The 12925-nt window shown below is 38.8% G+C and overlaps 1 long non-coding RNA gene across 1 annotated transcript; it reads left to right on the plus strand.

Moving 5' to 3' along the window:
* Positions 1–590: 590 nt before the first annotated feature.
* On the plus strand, positions 591–12710 carry LOC134736229 (uncharacterized). Its single transcript, XR_010120126.1, has 3 exons — positions 591–723; positions 1684–1816; positions 12546–12710. It is a non-coding gene; the product is annotated as an uncharacterized lncRNA (long non-coding RNA).
* Positions 12711–12925: the final 215 nt, after the last annotated feature.

Consider the following 12925-nt stretch of genomic DNA (forward strand, 5'->3'; position numbering starts at 1 on the left):
AACCTTGGCGCAGTCAACAACAGCTAGGGAAGAGATCATTACATTATACAAGTGTAGATAAGCGATGACTGTCCAATGCACTGAATGATCTATTGTCAAGAAGACTAGAAGGAAAAAAAGTACATTATGGGAGGGAATGAGTGCACAGAAAGGCTGTGCTGTGGTTTGAATGTGTCCTTCCAAAAGTCATCTAGAAACCTCATCCCCATTGTGGTAGGATTAAGAGGTGAAGCCTTTAGAAGGTGATTAGATCATGAGGGTTGTGCTTTCATGAACGGAATCAGTGCCCTTAAAAAAGATACTTGAGGGGGCTCTTTTATTCTTCTGTCACGTAAGGACACATAGAAAGCACCATCTATGCAGCATAAGCCCTCACTAGACACTAAATCTGTTGGCACCTTGATCTTGGACTTCTCAGCCTTCAGAATTGTGAGCAATAAATATCTATTGTTAATACATTACACAGTCTATTTGTTACAGAGGCCCGCATAGACTAAGATGGGCTAGGAGACTAAGATGTGCTATTTTCTCTTTAAATAGTAATTTCCCCGAATCTCTGATTAATTTTAAATAATGTCAAATTTATCTCCCAGTTTAGCCATTCCTGTTATTCTCTGCTGTGCGTTACCCTAATCTGCTAATTGGAATAGATTATGGAAAGAAAAAAGCATAAAGGGAAAAATGAAACAACAGAAGGAAAGGTGCAAATCAAGAAACTGGAAGGTACAAGAGTTAGTTTGGGTTACTGACTTGGTTGTAGACTGACTTCCAATGAGAAAAAACATAAGTAAAAAATTATGAGGCTTCCAGTTCAAAATTGGGTTAGTATTTGGTATAAAATATATCTGGACTAGTGTTTGAGGTCCAAGCAGCTGGAGTCTCTGGTAGGTAACTAAGCAGGATATCAAGGCTATAGCCAAGCAAGTTGGCGTTCAAGATTAGTCATCAGATAAGGCAGAGAGATATCATCAACCTAGAACTGAGGCATACACCCTGTCTAAACCCAAGTGTCCATTGAGATAGTTTCAACTACTGGAAATAGCCTATGCTAAATATCTATATATCTATATATCTATATATATATAGATATATATATATTCCAATTTAGGTCCATATATATATATATATATATGGATTTCAATATAGGCCTTCATGGGTAATGTAAATTGAGGAAAGTCACTTCCCTTTCCTGAGCCTTAGTTTCCTCATTTGTAAAATGGGAAAATGGGATTACAAGTACTAACCTAATGATAGGATCCTACTGATTTAGGGATTAGAAGAGACATTGTGCTTAAAGTGCCTAATACATTGCCTGGCACATTGATAATCGTGTTATCAATGTTATGATGAACCTAGGTGGGAACTGGGAAGAAGTTGGGCAATGGAGCCCATGCCCACAACAATTCTGTGCATTTGTAGAAATGTTGGATATCGAAATTTCCTGACATAGTCCCCATATGTTCAGTGCCCTGGTAAAGCTGTTTTGACAAAAATTCTTGATATCAGCACTCAGACAATATTGAGGAATGCAATGGCTTCTTTGTTGCTCATATATTTTCCTTTCATATTCTCTTACTCCACCAATTTTTCTCTGGTCTTTGCTATAGCAACCAGCTGTACTCAGGTGTAGCCTAATAGCACCTGACCTTGGCTGCGCTGCCTATCTCTTGCTTTTTCTCCCAGGGCTTATCTGGCACAATCACATGGATCTACGGCAAGAGCTCGATCAGCCATTCTGATGCCTGCACACACTGGGAACGGATAGGGTGTTAACATTTCCTGGAATAATGCTTTACCAATGGGCAAGAACTAGTAGGTAAGTATTCTCTTTTTTCCAATCTCAGAGGCACATTCCACATGTGCCCAAACTAACTCTCGTACCTTCCAATTTCTTTGAAATATTACAAACAGGATTAAGCTCCAGTTTTTCTGTAGTTGTAATCAGCTCAATAACCTTGGATTGGCTGCTTGTCTTCTTTCCCCATGTACACTTCACTAATCCTCCAAACCTGTGGCTTGGAAATAAACCTTCCCTGGTTTATTTCTCAGGCCATCCATCATGTATCATAGGAGCAAATGACCCCAAATAAACTACCTCCACAAAGGCCCGTGTCTCAGGCTCTGCTTTTTAGGAAGAATTCAAACCAGAATTCTACAATGCTAGCATAGCACTAAGAGCTGGGTAAGACATCAGGGATAATTTAGTCAATTACCACATTTCATAGACGGGTATGCAGAAACAGAGAGAATTAGTGACTCCTTCAAAGTCACAAACATAGGCAATTTGTGCAAAAGGTAACCCAAAATGTGAAAGGGGAGCAACTAGGGGATGGGAGAAAGGGACTGAAGAGAAAAGAAAGACAAAGTTGCCTGGGTGATGGAAAGAAGAAAGAGCAAGCCATTAAAACATCTTAGCACAGTGAGGATGACATGTATTGAATCTACCCTGTCAGCAGAGCAGAGCGCAGCACCCACCCTGATAAATGCCAGGTTCCCTTGCTGACACTTGATAAAGGTTCCATCTAACAGTAGAGCAGCACTGAGAATGGGGTGATGGTGGCACTTGCTATTTTAACCTCCACTGCTTTCCAGTGTGTAACATGGAGTAGGTGCTCAATGAATGTCTGTGAAATAATGGGTGAATTAGTGAGGCAAAACTCCTTCAGCATCTCCATCATGAATGCCCACATACCTGGCTTTTCTGTGTGCAGTTGGGTATCTAGCTATATATGAGTGCACACTTTTCTTTCTTTTTTATTATTTTGTGCTGTACATTAAAAAAATAGTTTTAGGGGTTTGTGTCACAGTGAGTGTAGCCGCCCTTAAGTTCCTTGAGTATATGTGTGTGTGTGTGTATACACACACAGTGTATTATATATATAATACTCTGTATATATATATACAATACCTGTATACATGCATATACGTGTGTGCATATATTTATAAATACATACACACACAGAGTCATGCATCACTTAATGTCAGGGATACTTTCTGAAAAATTTGTCAGGGGATTTTGCTGTTGTGCAAACATTATAGAGTATGTATAACACAAGCCTACAGAGTGTGTATAACACAAGCCTACAGAGTGTGTATAACACAAGCCTACAGGGTATAGCCTACCACACTCCTAGGCTCTATGGTATAGCCTATTGCTTCTAGGCCACAAACCTGTACAGCCTGTTATTGTGCTGAATATTGTAGGCAATTATAACACAATGGTAAGCATGTGTTTATCTAAACATAGAAAAGGTACAGTAGAAATACAGAATAAAAGTTAAAAAGTGGTATACCTGTATAGGGCACTTACCATGAATGGAGCTTGTAGGACTGGAATTTGCTCTGGGTGAGTCTGTGAGTGAGTGATGAGTGAATGTGAAATCATAGAACATTGCTGCACACTGCTATAGACTTTATAAACATTGCACACTTAGGATACACTAAACTTATAAAACATATTTCTTCAATAATAAATTAACCTTAGCCTACTGTAATATTTTTACTTCATAAACTCTTTATATTTTTACTTTTTGACTCTTCTGTGATAACATTTAGTTTGAAACACAAGCACACTGTACAGCTATATAATTTTTTCTTTATATCTTTCTGTACGCTTTTTTTGATTTTTAATTTTTTTTATATGTTGTAAACTTTTTTGTTAAAATCTAAGACACAGATTGGGTGTGGTGGCTCACACCTGTAATCCTAGCACTTTGGGAGGCCAAGGCAGGTGGATCATCTGAGGTCAGGAGATGGAGACCAGCCTGACCAACATGGAGAAATCATGTCACTACTGAAATTACAAAAAAAAAAAAAAATTAGCTGGGCATTGTGGTGCATGCCTGTAATCCAATCTACTCCGGAGGCTGAGGCAGGAGAATCACTTGAACCTGGGAGGTGGAGGTTGCAATTCGCCGAGCTCGTGCCACTGCACTCCAGCCCGATTGATGGAGACTCCATCTTAAAAACAAAAAGAAAAGCAAAAACAAAAACAAAACAAACAAAAAAAAGCTAAGACATGGCCATACACATTAGTTTAGGCCTACACAGGGTCAGGATCATCAATATCACTCTCCCACCTCCACATCTTGTCCCACTGGAAGGTCTTCAGGTGCAACAGCATGGATGGAGCTGTCATCTCCTATATTTCCTATGATAACAATGCCTTCTTCTGGAATACCTCATAAAGGACCTGACTGAGGGTGTTTACAGTTAACTTTTTATATATATGTGTGTCTCTGTGTGTGTGTGTGTGTGTGTGTATGTGTGTAGAAAGAGTATAATCTAAAATAACAATAAAATATAGTATAATAAGTACATAAACCAGTAACATAGTTGTTTATTATCGTTATCAAGTATTATGTACTGCACATAATTATATTTGCTATACCTTTATATGACAGACAGCACAGGATGTTTGTTTGCTCTGGCATATCCACAAACACATGAGTAATACATTATGCTACAACATTAAATGTCTACAAGGTCACTAAGTAACAGGAATTTTCAACTCCATTATAATCATATGAAGCCACTGTCATACACGCTGTCTGTTGACCAAAATATCATTATGTGGCATGTGACTATATAAATATTTCTGGTTACTCAAATCTTTGATAATCCTATCACATCACATGACTGTATATTAGTAGCTCTTTACTCTTCTTATATCAAGGATTTGGAGATTCAGAGCTCTTCATATGCTCATTTGTGTAAACTTGCTATCTTTACTTCCTTTTCCTAGTCTCATATAATTTTTTAATTGCATCAATACTAATTTTCACAAGTTGCAGTTTCTCAAAATATCTACTATTCATTTAAAGAAAACCAAAATCAGAAACAGACATAACCTATTAAGTACCATGTGTCAGGCACTGTGCTGTTTATTAGAGCTAAACTGGTAAAGACGGTGCTTAGCTTTGGAAAGATTATAATGATAGAAACTTGTCTTCTTACTTGACCCCTGAACACCTTGACTCATTATGGTAGGCATTAACCTGAACTGATTTTCACCCTGAATACTTCTAGAAATTCTGCTGGGCAATTGTTTTATAATGACAAAATGCTATGTTTTGTCTTATGGGGAAAAAAGGCTACTAGTGGTGAACTTAAAATTATTCTGCTTAAAATTGTACATATTTGTCTTTCATAGCCTATATTGGATAGAGTATGGTAAAGAGTATCCATGATAATTTTTAGCTCTTATGACACTTTGAATTACTTGGCCAATATTTTGTCTTTATGGTGAGCCGCAACAACATGAGAAGCGTGTCTGCCTCTTTCACAGCCATACACTTACCCCTTGGCATAAGGCCTAAGACATTTGTTTTGAGCTTTACACAACATTATCTTGATTTCCTGATAAGATAAATAAGTAAATAACATATTGTGGACATATTTCTCTCTGTCTTGCTTTTTTTTTTTTTTTTAGACAGAGTCCCGTTCTGTCGCTTAGACTGGAGTGCAGTGGCACCATCTCGGCTCACTGCAACCTCTGTGTCCTGAGTTCAAGTGATTCTCCTGCCTCAGCCTCCTGAGTAGCTGGCATTACAGGCACCTGCCACCATGCTTGGCTATATTTTTTTTTGTATTTTTAGTACAGATAGGGTTTCAGCATGTTGGCCAGGATGGCCTCAAACTCTTGATCCTAAGTGATCCATCCACCTTGGCCTCCCAAATTGTTGGGATAACAGGCATGAGACACTGTGCCTGTCTGTGGACATATTTCTCAATGGTGAGAAATATATATAAATATATATTATTTATCATCATTAATGAAGGAATTATGTATCATAAAGACCAATGCTATTGTAATTGAGAATCTTTGGATATGATGATGAGATTGTCACAATGTGTAAAAGAGATGTAAGGACCCTATGTCCTCTTCAACTTGCAAGCTCTATTTTTACCCTTGATAAATTATAATCTGGCTAATAGTTTATTAGAGAAATAATGGTGATAATTTACCAAAAAATGTTGAAAATGGCTAACTCTTGAGGACTAAACTCTGATTTTTTTTTTTTTTTTTTATCTTGCCCAAATTCCTATCTAAAGGGTCTGGGGAGTCATGACCTACAAACCATAAATTCTCATCAGATGGGTTTCATTTAACCCTATATATTGTGACTTATTTTTCAACCTGACTCTGGCATAACATTATGAGACAAGGAAGAAAATCAAAATATCTTACCTCCAAAACATGTTTTTTGTCACATTTTGAAATGGCCCTGCAAGCTGTCCTTTGTGGGAGAAAATTCACATCTGTAAAGAATCCCTGTTAACATAGCTAGACTTTTTCCTTCCAGGCCCCTCCAATTCTGAATAGATTAACTAAGAGTCTAGCACCTTTTAAAGGATCTGAATAGGAAACATTTGTCATCTATTGTTTCTAAGGGCAGCATCTATGAGACTTCAAAAGAACGTTCGTCTCCACATCTTTTACCTTAACCTGAACATTTACTTTCTATTGATTCCAGGTCCTTAGACAAAAACTCAACCAATTGTCAACCAGAAAATTTTTTATAGCCTGGAAGCCTCCTCTTCCCCCTACCCCTGCTTCAAGTTGTCCTGCCTTTCTAGAACAAACCAATGTATTCCTTAAATGTATTTAATTGATATCTCATGCCTCCCTAAAATCTATAAAACCAAGCTGCACCCCAACGACCTTGGGCACATGTTCTTAGGACCTCCTAAAAGCTGTGTCATGGGCCATTGTCACTCATATTTGACTCAGAATAAATATCTCTTAAAATATTTTAGAGTTTAACTCTTTTCATTGATATTCCAATAACCTCATGACATATGAAAAAATGAGGCTGGATGGGATACAGTGACTTACCCAATAGCTCACTTTTTACCAATGGAAACCTAGGTCTCAAACCAAGATCCCCCAATAGTTTGGTTCTTTTAATAATAGCTTGCTATCCCATCTAGTCAATTCCTAGTTTTCCTGGTCACTGGATGTATTAGTTCGTTTTCATGCTACTGTGAAGAAATACCCAAGACTGGGTTATTTATAAAGAAAAGAGGTCTAATTAACTCACAGTTCTCATGTCTGGGGAGGCCTCAGGAAACTTACAATCATGACAGAAGGGAAAGCAAATACATCCTTCTTCACATAGAGGTAGGAAAAAGAAGCGCAGAGCAAAGTGGAGAAAGGCCTTTTAAAACCATCAGATCTCGTGATAACTCACTCACTATCAGGAGAACAGCTTAGGGGAATAACCCCCATGATCTAATCCCCTCCCACAAGGTCCCTTCCTCAACACATGGGGACTACAATTCAAGATGAGATTTGGGTGGGGACACAGAGCCAGACCATATCATTCCGCCCCTGGCCCCTCCCAAATCTCATCTTTCTCACATTTCCAAACACAGTTATGACTTCCCGACTGTTCCCCAAAGTCTTAACTCATTTCAGTATCAACCCCAAAGTCCAAGTCTATAGCCTTATCTGAGACAAGGCAAGTTCCTTCTGTGTAGGAGCCTGTAAAATTGAAAGCAAGTTAGTTACTTTCAAGATAAAATGGAGCTACAGGCATTGGATAAATGCACAAAATCCAGATGGAAAAATTGGCTGAAACGAAGGGGCTAGAGGCCTCATGCAAGCCTGAAATCCAATAGGGCAGTCATTAATTCTTAAAAGTTCCAAAATGATCTCCTTTGATTCCATGTCTCATATCCAGGTCATGCTGATGCAAGAGAGGTGGCCTCCCATGGCCTTGGGCAGCTCTTTCCCTGTGGCTTTGCAGGGTACAGCCCCCTCCTGCCTGCCTGCTTTCACAGGCTGGTGTTGAGTGCCTGTAGCTTTTTTCAGGCACACAGTGCAAGCTGTCAGTGGATCTCCCATTCTGGGGTCTGGAGGATGGTGGTCCTCTTTTCACACCTCTACAAAGCAGTGCCCCAGTGGGGACTCTGTGGGGAGGCTCTAACCCCACATTTCCTTTCTGCACTGCCCTATCAGAGGTTATCTATGAGGGTTCCACCCCTCAAGCACAACTCTGCCTGGAGCTCCAGGTGTTTCCATACATCCTCTGAAATCTAGGCAAAGGTTCCCAAATCTCAATTCTTGTCTTCTGCACACCTGTGAGACCAACACCACATGGAACCTGCCAGGGCTTGCACCCTCTAAGGCCATGACATGAGCTATACCTTGGCCCCTTTTATCCAGGGTTGGAGCTGCTGGAACACAAGGAACCAAGTCCCTAGGATGCACACTGCAGAGGGGTCCTGCACCTGGCCAACAAAACCATTTTTTCCTCCAAGGCCTCAGACCTATGATTGGAGGGGCTGCCACAAAAGTCTCTGACATGCCCTGGAACATTTTCCCAATTGTCTTGGTGATTAACATTTGGCTCCTCGTTACTTATGCAAATTTCTGTAGCCGGCTTGAATTTCTCCCCAGAAAATGGGTTTTTTTTTTCTACCGCATTGCCAGACTGCAAATTTTCCAAACTTTTATGTTCTGTCACCTGTTGAATGCTTTACTGCTTAGAAATTTCTTCTGCCAGATACCCTGAATCATCTCTCTCAAGTTCTAAGTTCCAAAGATCTCTAGGGCAGGGGCAAAATGCCACCAGTCTCTTCACTAAAGCATAGCAAGAGTGACCTTTATTACAGTTCCCATAAAGTTCTTCATGTCCATGTGACTCAGCATGGACTTCATTGTCCATATCTCTATCAGTATTTTTGTCAAAGCCATTCAACAAGTCTCTAGGAAGTTCCAAACTTTCCCACATTTTCCTGTCTTCATCTGAGCCTGCCAAAATGTTACAGTCTCTGCCTATTACCCAGTTCCAAAGTCGCTGCCACATTGTTGGATATCTCTATAGCAGTGCTCCACTACTTGGTACTAACTTACTACATTAGTTTGTTTTCATGTTGCTATGAAGAAATACCCCAAGACTGGGTAATTTATAAAGGAAACAGGTTTAATTTACTCACAATTCCACATGACTGGGGAGGCCTCAGGAAACTTACAATCATGGCAGAAGGGGAATCAAACACGTGCTTCTTCACATAACAGCAGGAGAGAGAAATGCTGAGAGAAGTGGGGAAAGGCCCCTTATAAAACCAACTGATCTCGTGAGAATTCACCATCGGAACAGCATGGGAGAACCGCCCCCGGGATCTAATCACCTTTCATGAGTATTCTCCCCCAACATGTGGGAATTACAATTTCAATTACAATTTGGATTACAATTCAAGATGAGGTTTGGGTGGGGACACAGAACCAGACCATATCACTGGATAACCAGTGCAAAAACTGTACAATAGTAATTATATTAGCCTAAGATTTCTCATATATTCATATGCTCTTCCTTTTGGATGCATTTTTTTCTATAATAAATTTTTTCCTATAATAAGTGTTTTCTATAATAAATGTTAACAATTTTATTCCACATGAGATTTTGATTATAAGCAACCTTATTAAATCCTTAATGGATGTAGTCTGAGACACAGATAATAAGTAACTCAAAAATAAATTGTATCACTTAACTTTTTCATATACAAACTTCCCTTATTTTCCTCCATTTATGTATATAGTTTTGTCTCCCTTTTTTTAACTTCTCAATCTTCATTTTTTGAAAACTATTAAGAATTTCAAAGTACTATCGTAACTAACAATTGTCCTAGAAGCTGGTTGTCTTTGCCTCATTCTGCTCTCTTCAACACACTCACTTTAGTAAATGGTGATTACTAAGCATTAAACCAAAATTGGGCTGTTTTCTCACAGTCACATAGATGAAAACAAAGTAAATTTTACTCTAGAGTCTGTGTCAAAATAAAGGGGTAAAAGTGTAAACACAGGTAACAGTAAAAAATAATGTAGATGAGGTTGATGATGGTGATAGTAGTGTTTATTAGGAGATAGACACTCCTCCAAGATTTAACATAGTTTATCTCATTAAATCCTTATTGCAGATAGTTGTCGATGCACCCATGCCATGTTGCTTTCTTTGGCTCAACTAAATTCATCTTCAGTTGAGGTGGACAATTTTTAGGATGCTGTTTCCTTCCTCAAATGCTGCATCTCTCTGGTTTCCTTACTGCGTTTATCCAGAGCCATGGGAGTTTTCCCAGCCTGCAGCCAGGGCATCATGGAAATGTCAGGACATTAATGCATCCAGTGGTAAACCTTAACCAATGAAGGATGACAGTTGTTTGATGAATACCCCTGTTTCTCCACCCCTTGGTAAAACAACTCTGCAGCACATTCAGCAAAGTTACCCAGAAGAATTCAGTAGCCCGCAGGGGTAGTATTCATTGATGAATAGTTTATTTCTCTTTTTCTATCTCACATCCCCACCCCTCTTTTCAGTACTTTCAGGTATTGAAGAACTACCTGCTCTTAAGCCTGACTTGGCATTTGCTTTGGGGGACAGAGATGGGTCTAAACAGTAAGCCTCAGGATGATATTCTCGAATAGGAGCATTTTCTAGTCAGATAAAAACAAGGGGCTGATGTCTGCTCTTTGGGGTGGTGATAACTCATGTCATGTTGAAGCATCACAACTACTGACTTTCACATATGGTGAATTGAAGTGAAATACAAGTGGAAGGGAAATGACTGGTGCAAAGGCATGCTTAGGCATGCTGATAGCTTATGGAAAATAACATGGATATGTCAGAACTACATAGGCAAAGTATTGAGAAAGAAGTCAGAAAGCTCATGACAATGAACATATTAGCCAGAATATATTAGGTGAGAATAGAAAAGCCACTGAGTGACTGTGTTCCCAGAGAGCCCAAGGCACTCCCTTTAAGAAACAAATAAATAAAATGCTATAGGGGTGATACGATAACAGTATTGTTAAGCTCAATTCTATTTTATTTTTAATTTTTTGGTTGGCATACTCTGTAAGCTATTTTTGATTAGGGATACTGCTATGGAAGTAGAATCCACTGTGTCAATAGGTGGTAGAATTTTAGAAAATATAAGACCAAGTTATAGCACCATCAGACAAAGATTATTGGAAGTAAGGTCAAGTTAACATTCAGAAGGCCTTGAACCTCCAGAGATTTGTGGTAATGGCCAGTAAATCTTGGTGTCTCTAGGACTGATATAAATGGGAAGCTCACAAACATATTTCTTGATTTTATAACAAAACAAAATGTTAAGAGCTGGTCATCACAAAGCTATGTCAGCTGCTGCAGTGAAAAAAATCATGATCACATTAAGTTTTTGGTCTGAGGCTGACAGTAGAAAGGAAGATAGAATGACCTTGATAAAGAAGCCTATGATACTCTGCAAATGTATGCAATAAATATAATTCCCCATTTCTTCTGCAAAGGAACATATAACCAGTGTTGTGCTGGAGCCAGCTTGTACCAGCATCAAGAGCAAATTGTGCATATCTCCTCCTAACTTTATGTTTAATGACATGATGTTGGTAGATTTAATTAGAACTTTATAAAAGTCCCACAGGGGTGGAAGTTTTTATACCATGGAAATTAGCAAATGCTATAAATCAAAGTTTTATTTTTTTTTGGTCAAAAATCTGACTGTTAAACATTTAACAGGCCATCACTACCTGTTACACTAGAGTACACTAAAGTAACTGTATTTTGGAGCGAATGAAAATATCCAGATATTTCTAGATATTTTGAATCCGTGTTATGAATTGGTAGTGATACCAAGAGATTCAAAATGTCCTCTTTTAAAATCATGGTATACGGTAGGTATAGGGTAGGTAATAAGTGGAGTCATGGTCCCAGGCTATATCACAATGACTCCACTGGGTATACAAACTCACCTTATGGTAATTTCCCCATCCTTGAGTTTATAATTGGGATAGATATACTTAGCAGCCAAAGTAGAGAGCAAAAATTATTATGCTCTAAAAGGTACAGTAGAAGCCCCTGAAATTATCTACCACCCCTGGCCAAGAAAGCAAGTCAGAAGTAATTCAAGATCCCAGCTGGAATTTCAGAAATCGGTGCTACTCTAGAAGACTTAAAGAATATAAAGTGGGCCTATGCCATATTCATTTAATTTAATGAAATGGCCTTTGCAAAACCCAGATGAATAATGGCAGATGTTAGTATATTACTATAAACTTCACCAAATAGTAGCCCCAACAACAGGTCTCTTATGTGAGCCAGGTCCTACAAAGGACAGCCCACAAGTAATCAAGTTTCTCAACACAGCCAGTGAGCCACCATGAGTGCATTCCTTATAAATTTAGTAAAAGCACTATACAGATCGGGGTAACTGTCCCAGTTATCATGAGGATGTGGTTTGGTCCTCTGAAATGGGGGCAGGGAGGAACATGTTTGAAACATGGATGATTTGCTAGGGTTTCTTTAGTGCTTTCATGCCTGTTGGTCCATTCCAGGAGTAAGGGGATAATAGCATGACTAGTGTAAACTAACCAGGGCTGTAACCCTCTATGGATAAGTTTTAGGATCACTGTATTGGTCAATATAAAGATAAAAGAGAAAATCATATTGAGTGACAGAAAAGGAAATTGATGAAGATCAATTTTGTTCTTGGGAAGGAAGCAGCTGAAACAGCAGTTTATTCCATTTATCCTCACATTTTAGGTCTTTTTAAGAAATTGTGGATGACCTTTATCTTGGATCATCAAGTCAACAGAGTGGATCCAATATGTGGCATGAATAGATCAGTTTGGTGTAAGTTGTGAGATTTTTTAAAATAATTCTGCTCTCTGATCCAGAATATTTCCAGATTAAAGCCATCAGTCCAAATCTGGCTTTAATCATTGCTTTGGTGGACATTTTCTGGGATTATAACCGCTTTCCATCTTGAGTGACTGCATCTCACTGCCACTCTGTCTGAGGGTTTGCTCTACCCATAAGAAAAGGTCTAACCTTCAACCAAATGATAGATGAGACTCAGTGGATAAATGCCCAAGTTTTCTCACCTCTTGTTGCAATAATTGTCAGGCAAATTCTACATAGTT

This window comes from Symphalangus syndactylus, chromosome 3 (assembly GCF_028878055.3).
Source record: "Symphalangus syndactylus isolate Jambi chromosome 3, NHGRI_mSymSyn1-v2.1_pri, whole genome shotgun sequence".
NCBI classification, from domain to species: domain Eukaryota; kingdom Metazoa; phylum Chordata; class Mammalia; order Primates; family Hylobatidae; genus Symphalangus; species Symphalangus syndactylus.